We start from the raw sequence: 7550 nt of genomic DNA, 5'->3' as shown, positions 1-7550 counted from the left end.
CACCCCCCCACACACACACACACACACACACACACACACACACACACACCCTCGATTGCTTGATGGCGAATTCTTAGGTCCGCCATATTTTCAAGGAGTTCTCTCTCTCCACTAGCGTGTTACATACATTGTAGCCGTGACATGATGATATGATGTAGCAGATCCGCAGTAGCCGATGTATATTGGTGGGTTCGGGAAGACGATGCGCCGTCGATGTGCTGTTCACGAAAATGGTGCTGAAAGTCAACTGGGGAACCGTGTTTCTTAGTCTAATGCTCCATTGGCGTCCACTGACTTCACATCCGTCTGAGTAACATTACCACACTCCACCCCGATTTCGCTTCGTCCTGTGGGCATTTACGGATGTCTCTGATGTCTTCCTGTGCATTTGCTTTTATGACAAACGTCAGGAATGAATCAAATAGGCTATATAAGCTTAAAGAGATATATATAGCTATAGGCTACTGCGCCCTTCTGGCAAATAATTAAATGGCTGTTCCTTAGATTTTAGTACAATGCAGCATCCTTTTAGAGATTAATATGTAATTTTGCCTGAAATATATGCAGTATAGACCGATAACTGGCTTGACCCATATATATTTTTCTTTCTTTCCTTTTTTTTACCGATATCCACACTTTTCTACTCGACTGGTTATCGGTTGTTCATGATTGGGTCCATTGATAAATGGTGTCCCCTTCATGGTACTCATTTTTAATGTACCGTTTTCAAGCTGTTTCATAGCAACCATTCATTTTCAATGGAACGTACTGGCTTCAAAATAAATTGTTTACCATGTAAATGTGCATAAATATAGTTACATGATTAATAATAATATAATAAATATAACCACAATGCACATTGTTTTATTTTTATTCTATCAAAAATAACAAATAAAACCATTAAAATATTCTGCATATTTTATTTTTCACTTTTAAAAGTCATTTATTAAATGGTAAAAATGATTAAAAAAAACCCCACTATCACTCGCTCCCTATTAATACGGTGTTAAGAGCCTTCTGTTGACTGAGAATGGTGAAGGCAGAGCTTATATGGCAAATGGTGCCTGGAGATAATGCTGTCGGCAGTGTGTGCATGGGGTTGGTGCAACATGAACAGGCCTTCATGCGTTTGCAGTCTGTGTTGGGTTGATACTCATGGTGAAGGAAGAAGGTTTGACACCCAACCAGCTCAACTTCCTCAAGGCCATTTTTATGCACTGACGTTCTCTTTACGCCTCACTGAAAACGATCTGTTCATCTACCTTGCGGTTTGGATGTCCTATCCTCAGTTGAATGTCTTATTAAATGCAACTCCTCTGGTTATTTCCCTCTTTGACTTGCTTTGCAATAATCTATTTATATGGTCACTATCTCTGGTGTGTGGTCTGTGTGTTATAGAATAGGCTAATTATGTATATGATTATTGATAATAGGCGTTAGATTGTAAGTGAGATTTTTATATGTCGAGCTGTATGAAGCGTAGTTTATTGCTCAATGCAAACCATTCGATGAAGAAACGCCTCCATTCTCAAGTGTGCACGAGCTGCCTTTGTCGAATCGAAATCATTAGCCCTCAGAAAATGTCATTTTATATTTGGTCTGGCTATGCTGTTATATTTTGTGCGTATATTATATGCGTTTGTAATACATTGTGAGGGAAGAACGCATGTAATTAGCACAGGTATGTTTTGAAATAGTGCATCGGAGGATTTCAGGCGGTTTCAGTGATGGACAGCGCCCAGCAGTCTTTTTTTCTGTGATCGGCTTTCTTCGGCGATTTTCGGTTTTCTCCGTCGTTAAGAGCGTTGAACCTGCGGCGAGAGGGAAAACAGGGAATGGATTTGTGAGTCGTTTGCGCTGCCCACACGTGCTCAGAGAGAGGTGCGGTCTGTTTTATTTTCCCAAACACCTACCTACGTTGATTCTTTTGTATTACATCTGTGTATCAATGTTTAATGCCATAAATACAATGCTTAATGTGGACAATAGCGAAATTAGCCAAATAAGCTGACCAGCAGAGCCAGAAGTTAAGCAGGGCAAAAACGCAAATAAATTGCCCAGTTATTTCAAATGGTTAAAAAATGTACCTATTCCTCTTATTTAGCATTTTATATTTCAATATACTGTAGCATCATTTTTGTGTTGTGATATCTAGTACATTATTCGCAGCAAATTCTAAATTTGATGTGTATTTCAAGGTAACATTGCCATTGTCTCATTGACAATTTCAGCAATTAATAAATCTGATTGTTGATTTTATGATTACTAAACAAAAAGGGAGAAAATAAACTTAAGGTTGTATAATGTCTCTACTCTCTAAATATAATAAGTTAATTTCTGGCAATGCTTACAGAATGAGTTCAGGTTGAGGATAAGGAGAAACCAAAATGATATAGTTTTTTTTTTTCCATTTCAAATTGCTTGGTCAGCTTAACAAATTAATGACAGTATTCACTACTGTGATTTTACGCTATTGTAGCTAATGCCTCAGGCATATTTCTAAGTCATCCAAAGAGTGATGACTCTTTCCTCTCTAAGGATTCATTGTTGCTCTGATGTGCTTAATTGGGTAATAAGAGTGTATCATGATGGTGCTGGTTAAACTGTTTGGGTCCTAAAGGAGTGCAGCATGTAGCTCTGGGCTTCTTACTGTAATACGCCATGAATGAGTTGCTTTTGCAGGGCTTTTGTTGAGCTTAACTAGACCGTTAAATGTTTTGCCACTGTCACTTACTTAAAATGCTTTTTAGGATATTGCAGATTCAATATAATGTATTGAATTTAATGTAGTTATAATTGTTGCATTGTAAAATGTGTACACTGTGTGTTAGATAGTTTCTAGCCTTTAGTTGAACAGTATTCTGTATTGCATAGCTTGAAAAGGGTGGATGAAACAAGGAGGTGTGCACTTTACATGTCAGAGTAAACCAGGGTATTGGGAGAGAGAGAGAGAGAGAGAGAGAGAGAGAGAGGGCACAGCATGAGGAGGGGAGATGTTGGTAAACCCTGTGATTATGATGTAGTTCTCTAGGCAGGCAAAAGTGCCTCCATCTGCTTCATTAGTTCAGTGTGAGAAGGGAGTGTTTAAGTGTGCACAGGCTGCTTTCAATAGCTGATCACGTCATACATACATGGCTCTCTCTCTCTCTTTCTCTCTGTTCCTGCGCTCATCTTCCTGGCACCTAGTCCTATGGGAATGAAATATGAGCAATTGAAGATGCATTTTGTGGGTTGGGGGGAGAGAGAGAAAAAATGTGAGTATATGGTGATGAGAGCACTGAGCAGGTTCATAGACCCTGGAGACTGAGCCATGTGTGTTATCATCCTGCATGTCACTTCCTCACCCACACGTGTCATGCATGTATGATCAAAAGCAGCCTTCAGAAAACAGATAAAATGTATATATGATAAGTTCTAAGGTATGATTTGTGCACTGAACACCCTTTACATGCCAGTTGTGGCATATTAAAGCTGTATGTCATCAGGTCCTGTTAAACATGTTTAGACTAGGCGTTGCTGCTATAGTTGACTATTAATGCTAATATTTTGTGCAGCATTGTTAAAAATTTGGGGTCAGAAAATTTTATTTGAAAAGAAATTAATACTTTTTTAAGCTATGACTCAATCAAAATTGACAGTAAAAACATTAATAATGTTTCAAACAAATTCTTTTTCAAAAACGAACCAAAACATTAAGTAGCACAACTGTTTTTAACATTGAAAATAAGAAACGTTTCTTGAGCGCCAAATAATTTCTGAAGGATCATGTGACATTGAAGACTGGAGTAATGGCTACTGAAAATTTAGCAGCCATTAAAATAATTTAAAATATATTGAAATATAAAACAGTTATTTTAAATTGTAGTAATATTTCACAATACTACAGTATTTACTGTATTTTGATCAAATAAATGCCTTGATTAGCATAAGAGACTTCTTTCAAAACCATAAAATTATACTGACCCTAAAACTGATATAGAAGTTAGTGTACAGTAAACTGTTATAGCAAAATCAATTATTTTATTAAGTGATTTTGGAGCAAGTTTGCATTCACCAATGTAATAAAGGAACTGTGCTTATGTTGCGGACATCTGAGATAGGCTAAGTTAATTTGAAGTGAAAATACAAGCCAAACTTATTGCAAATCGCTCTGAAACTAATCAAGTGTCGCCCAGAGACTAACAGAAACTGTAAGCAAATAGGACATCACAATGTAGACTGAATCTAAAAACAGAGATGTGAAGAAATTTCAATAACACACTCTTTGTGAATAATGCTGGACTTGCCAAAAAAAAAAAAAAAAAATGCTGACGATGTGGTGAATATTTTGAGTCACATAAAGTAAATATTGACTAGATTACTTTTCTTCTGAAGTAACAATGAGTTGTGAAAGCCCTAATTTAGACTATTTTCCCATCTAAACAATGTCGGTTCTGTTGTCTAATCCGTGAACTGTAATCCAAGGCCACTCGACATATTATCCTTTAAAAGCGGACTTCTGCTGCTGGATAGACTGGATAGGATTAAAAATGTTTGTTTTTTCTAAAGTGATCCCTGCAGTATGCAATATGCTGGGCTGTCCTGTAGCTGGCTAATTGAAGGGTTGAAGCAGAGGACCCAGCTGTTCAGTTACACTCCGTCTGCACGGCCATGAAGCTAAACTCTGGCCATGTACTTGAGTAGCCGAGCATGAAACATCATGTCTCTAGTGTCTAGAAGACATTATGTGTTGAGTTATTGGTATCCGATGAAGGTTTAGATGAAGAATACTGTAAGATACAGCAATAATAGTGGCACAGTGTAGACAAGAGTGTGTTTCACTTCTCCTGGAAGTGGGACTTAAGCTCTACCCCACAATAGCAATATCGTGCATATTCATTACCGTGATATATCGCATTACCGAATACCGGCACAAGTCTAGCTCTACAGCAGTCTAAATTTCAGTTGTGACACTCTGGAACTGAGTATTTATAAATAATAATCAAGCGTAGTGTTAGTTCTGGCAGGTCACGTTAGTCAAGCTCGCATCAGCTGACTCTCAGCTGATCCCCATCTACCTATGGGAATACGACACCTATCTAAGCATTCATATATAAGGTCCCTCAGTATTATCAGCAGTTTTCGCATTGCTCAATAGCTAATTAAATGGCGAATTCGGCAGGCAAAACACCATCATCACTAGGAATCGGGAATTTAGAGAAGTGGAATTCATTTACCCAATGGTCTCACCTCCGATTCATTCAAATTCGTTAACTTGAACATGTGAATTCACCGCATTGATCATAAGCTGCCTGATTTGGCAACATGCATGTTGCTAAGGCTATCCGTGTTGTTTAGGCTCATTTAGTTGTTTTCAGTTAAATGCTTGTGCTAGTTTATGCGAATGTGTAGTACTTATCTGTTGTCACTGGCAACATGCTTGTCGCTGCAATATGATGTGCTTAACGGAGGGTCTAATGTCATTTCATGCATTCTGAGTTATTTACACTGTTAAGAGTTGGATTCTTATGCGCGCGCGCACTCAGCGACCCAAGCGAGAACAAGAGTGTGCCGCTTAACGTGTTTCTTCTATGGTTACGGAAGTCATCGGCAGCGCTGCAGTTACTTGCTCGAGAAGACTAGGATGTTCGAGAGGAACTACACTAGCCTGACTCCGGCTGGAGAGAGTAGCCGCTTGCTCCTGGTAATGACGCTCTGGCAGTGTTTGCATACTCTATCACAGATGAAGTGAATTAAATGCAATATTTGTCAAATACACAGACGTTTCAGAAATGTTTTCATAAAGCAACAGAAACACTTTTATATACTGCTTAATACAGCGCCATCTGTTCATGAATAAGTTCAACATTAGCATATGCTATTTAAATACCAATAAAGTGGGGTTATATATGCTTTTATCAGTGTTTTTTGAAACGTGACTCAATATAACAGTGTGCCTACTCTAAAAATGCTTTTAATGCTATAAAAACAAATTTGTGAACATCATTGGAATTGAATTGATATAATAAGCATGCAACACACGTCGTGCTTGTCATCACAGAATCTAACCAACGAGAATAAAGTGTGTCGTCATCAAGGCTTTCGCAGTGCCTGACATAAGACTTGTTTGAGATGAAGAAAAATCTGCGCAGAACCGATCACCGCGAGATGCATGCCGGTTAGAAAAGTGTCCGAGTTACTTCCGACTTGCTCTGATGTCATGCTGACGTGTGCAATAAAACTCTCGCGATGGCGAGGCGGCTGTGTCGGATTGTGCAGTCGAGCGCAGTTGCTCTCCACCGACTGCGCTGATCAAAAGCTTGATGGGAAACGACTGACTGACGACACAGCTTAATGCTCATTGGTTCAGACAACATATGCTCTGATGGGTGATGCTGGGTTCTCTTCTAAAATATTTTATTTTTATTTGATTTCATGTGATTATGTATTTAAATTATGCATGAATGTTCCCAAACACTATGACAGCGCGATCTCTGTGTGAGATAATGTGATTGTTGTCATATTTCTATAAAAATCTAAAATACATGTTTGTATTAAAGTAAAAATGGATGATAAATACACCTTTCGTATGGAATTAAATAGCAAGCACTTTGAGTGTCTTCTTCATCATATTTGTTTTCATATAAAAGCAACAGAACTGAAATTATATCATGTTTATTAGCAACACAGCATGTAAGTGAGAATAACGCGATATCTGCCTTTGATCTCGTTGGTATCTGTTCCACTTCGAGAGGGCAGAACTGTCCGTCTTGACTGCACTTATTTCACTCCTCCCCTCACTGCAGCCGCCTACTCTCGCCTACATTTCAAGCGAGGCGAGGCGCATCTCAAACAAGCCTCTAGGTGGCTGGTCTCATTTTTGCTCTTGCGGTACTTTGATAGCACATGTGATCATAAGGCGGCTGCAACGCCGATCAAAGTCGGACAAATTTTCTAACCAGGATGCATTGCTTTTGACAGGCGGCAGCCGATCTTTGCAGCGTCACATGAAGTCGAACAAGCCTAATGTCTCTAAAGAGTATGTTTTTTTGGATGTGATGAAAAGATAACCTTATTCAGTGTTATGTGAACAGTGGATGCAATTTGTTTTTCCAAGGCAGCAACGGCGTTTCTCAAGCGTGTTTGTTTGTTCCCGTCATTTTGGTGATGAATGTTTTATAACAAGGTACATTCTGACACTGGATTTGCACATTGTTTGATACTGAAAGACGGAGGATCCCGGGCATGACTAGGAACTGCTGTAAAACTGCATCAATGTCTATGTTTTGTTGCCAATCGGCCTGTAAGTGCTCGCGACTCTTCAGCTCCGCCCACGGCTCGCCTTCAGGAGCTTGGCTGTTTTCGGAGAGATTCGCAAAGCTGTATCTTTCTTTTATAAATCTGATAAAACTGAAGACTCTTTGGAGATGTGGATGATGCAATACTACACTATAGGTACTCAAGATTAACATGAGATTGGCCGAAACTGTGTGTGTTATGTCCCCTTTAACCTAGTCAAGTCGACTTTATTTTTATAGCACTACAGCACAGATTTAAGCAGCAGGAAATAA

The 7550-nt window shown here is 38.9% G+C and overlaps 1 protein-coding gene across 1 annotated transcript in view; it reads left to right on the top strand.

The window, feature by feature from the left end:
- The window catches only part of LOC107690384 (guanine nucleotide-binding protein G(o) subunit alpha-like), a 114657-nt gene that overhangs the window by 348 nt on the left and 106759 nt on the right, over positions 1–7550 (top strand). The gene's annotated exons all lie outside the window — the stretch shown is intronic.

This window comes from Sinocyclocheilus anshuiensis, unplaced genomic scaffold (genome assembly GCF_001515605.1).
Source record: "Sinocyclocheilus anshuiensis isolate Anshui unplaced genomic scaffold, SAMN03320099.WGS_v1.1 scaffold609, whole genome shotgun sequence".
Lineage (NCBI taxonomy): Eukaryota > Metazoa > Chordata > Actinopteri > Cypriniformes > Cyprinidae > Sinocyclocheilus > Sinocyclocheilus anshuiensis.
The sequence above is the reverse complement of the archived record's forward strand: the minus strand, read 5'-3'. Positions and strand labels throughout refer to the sequence as shown.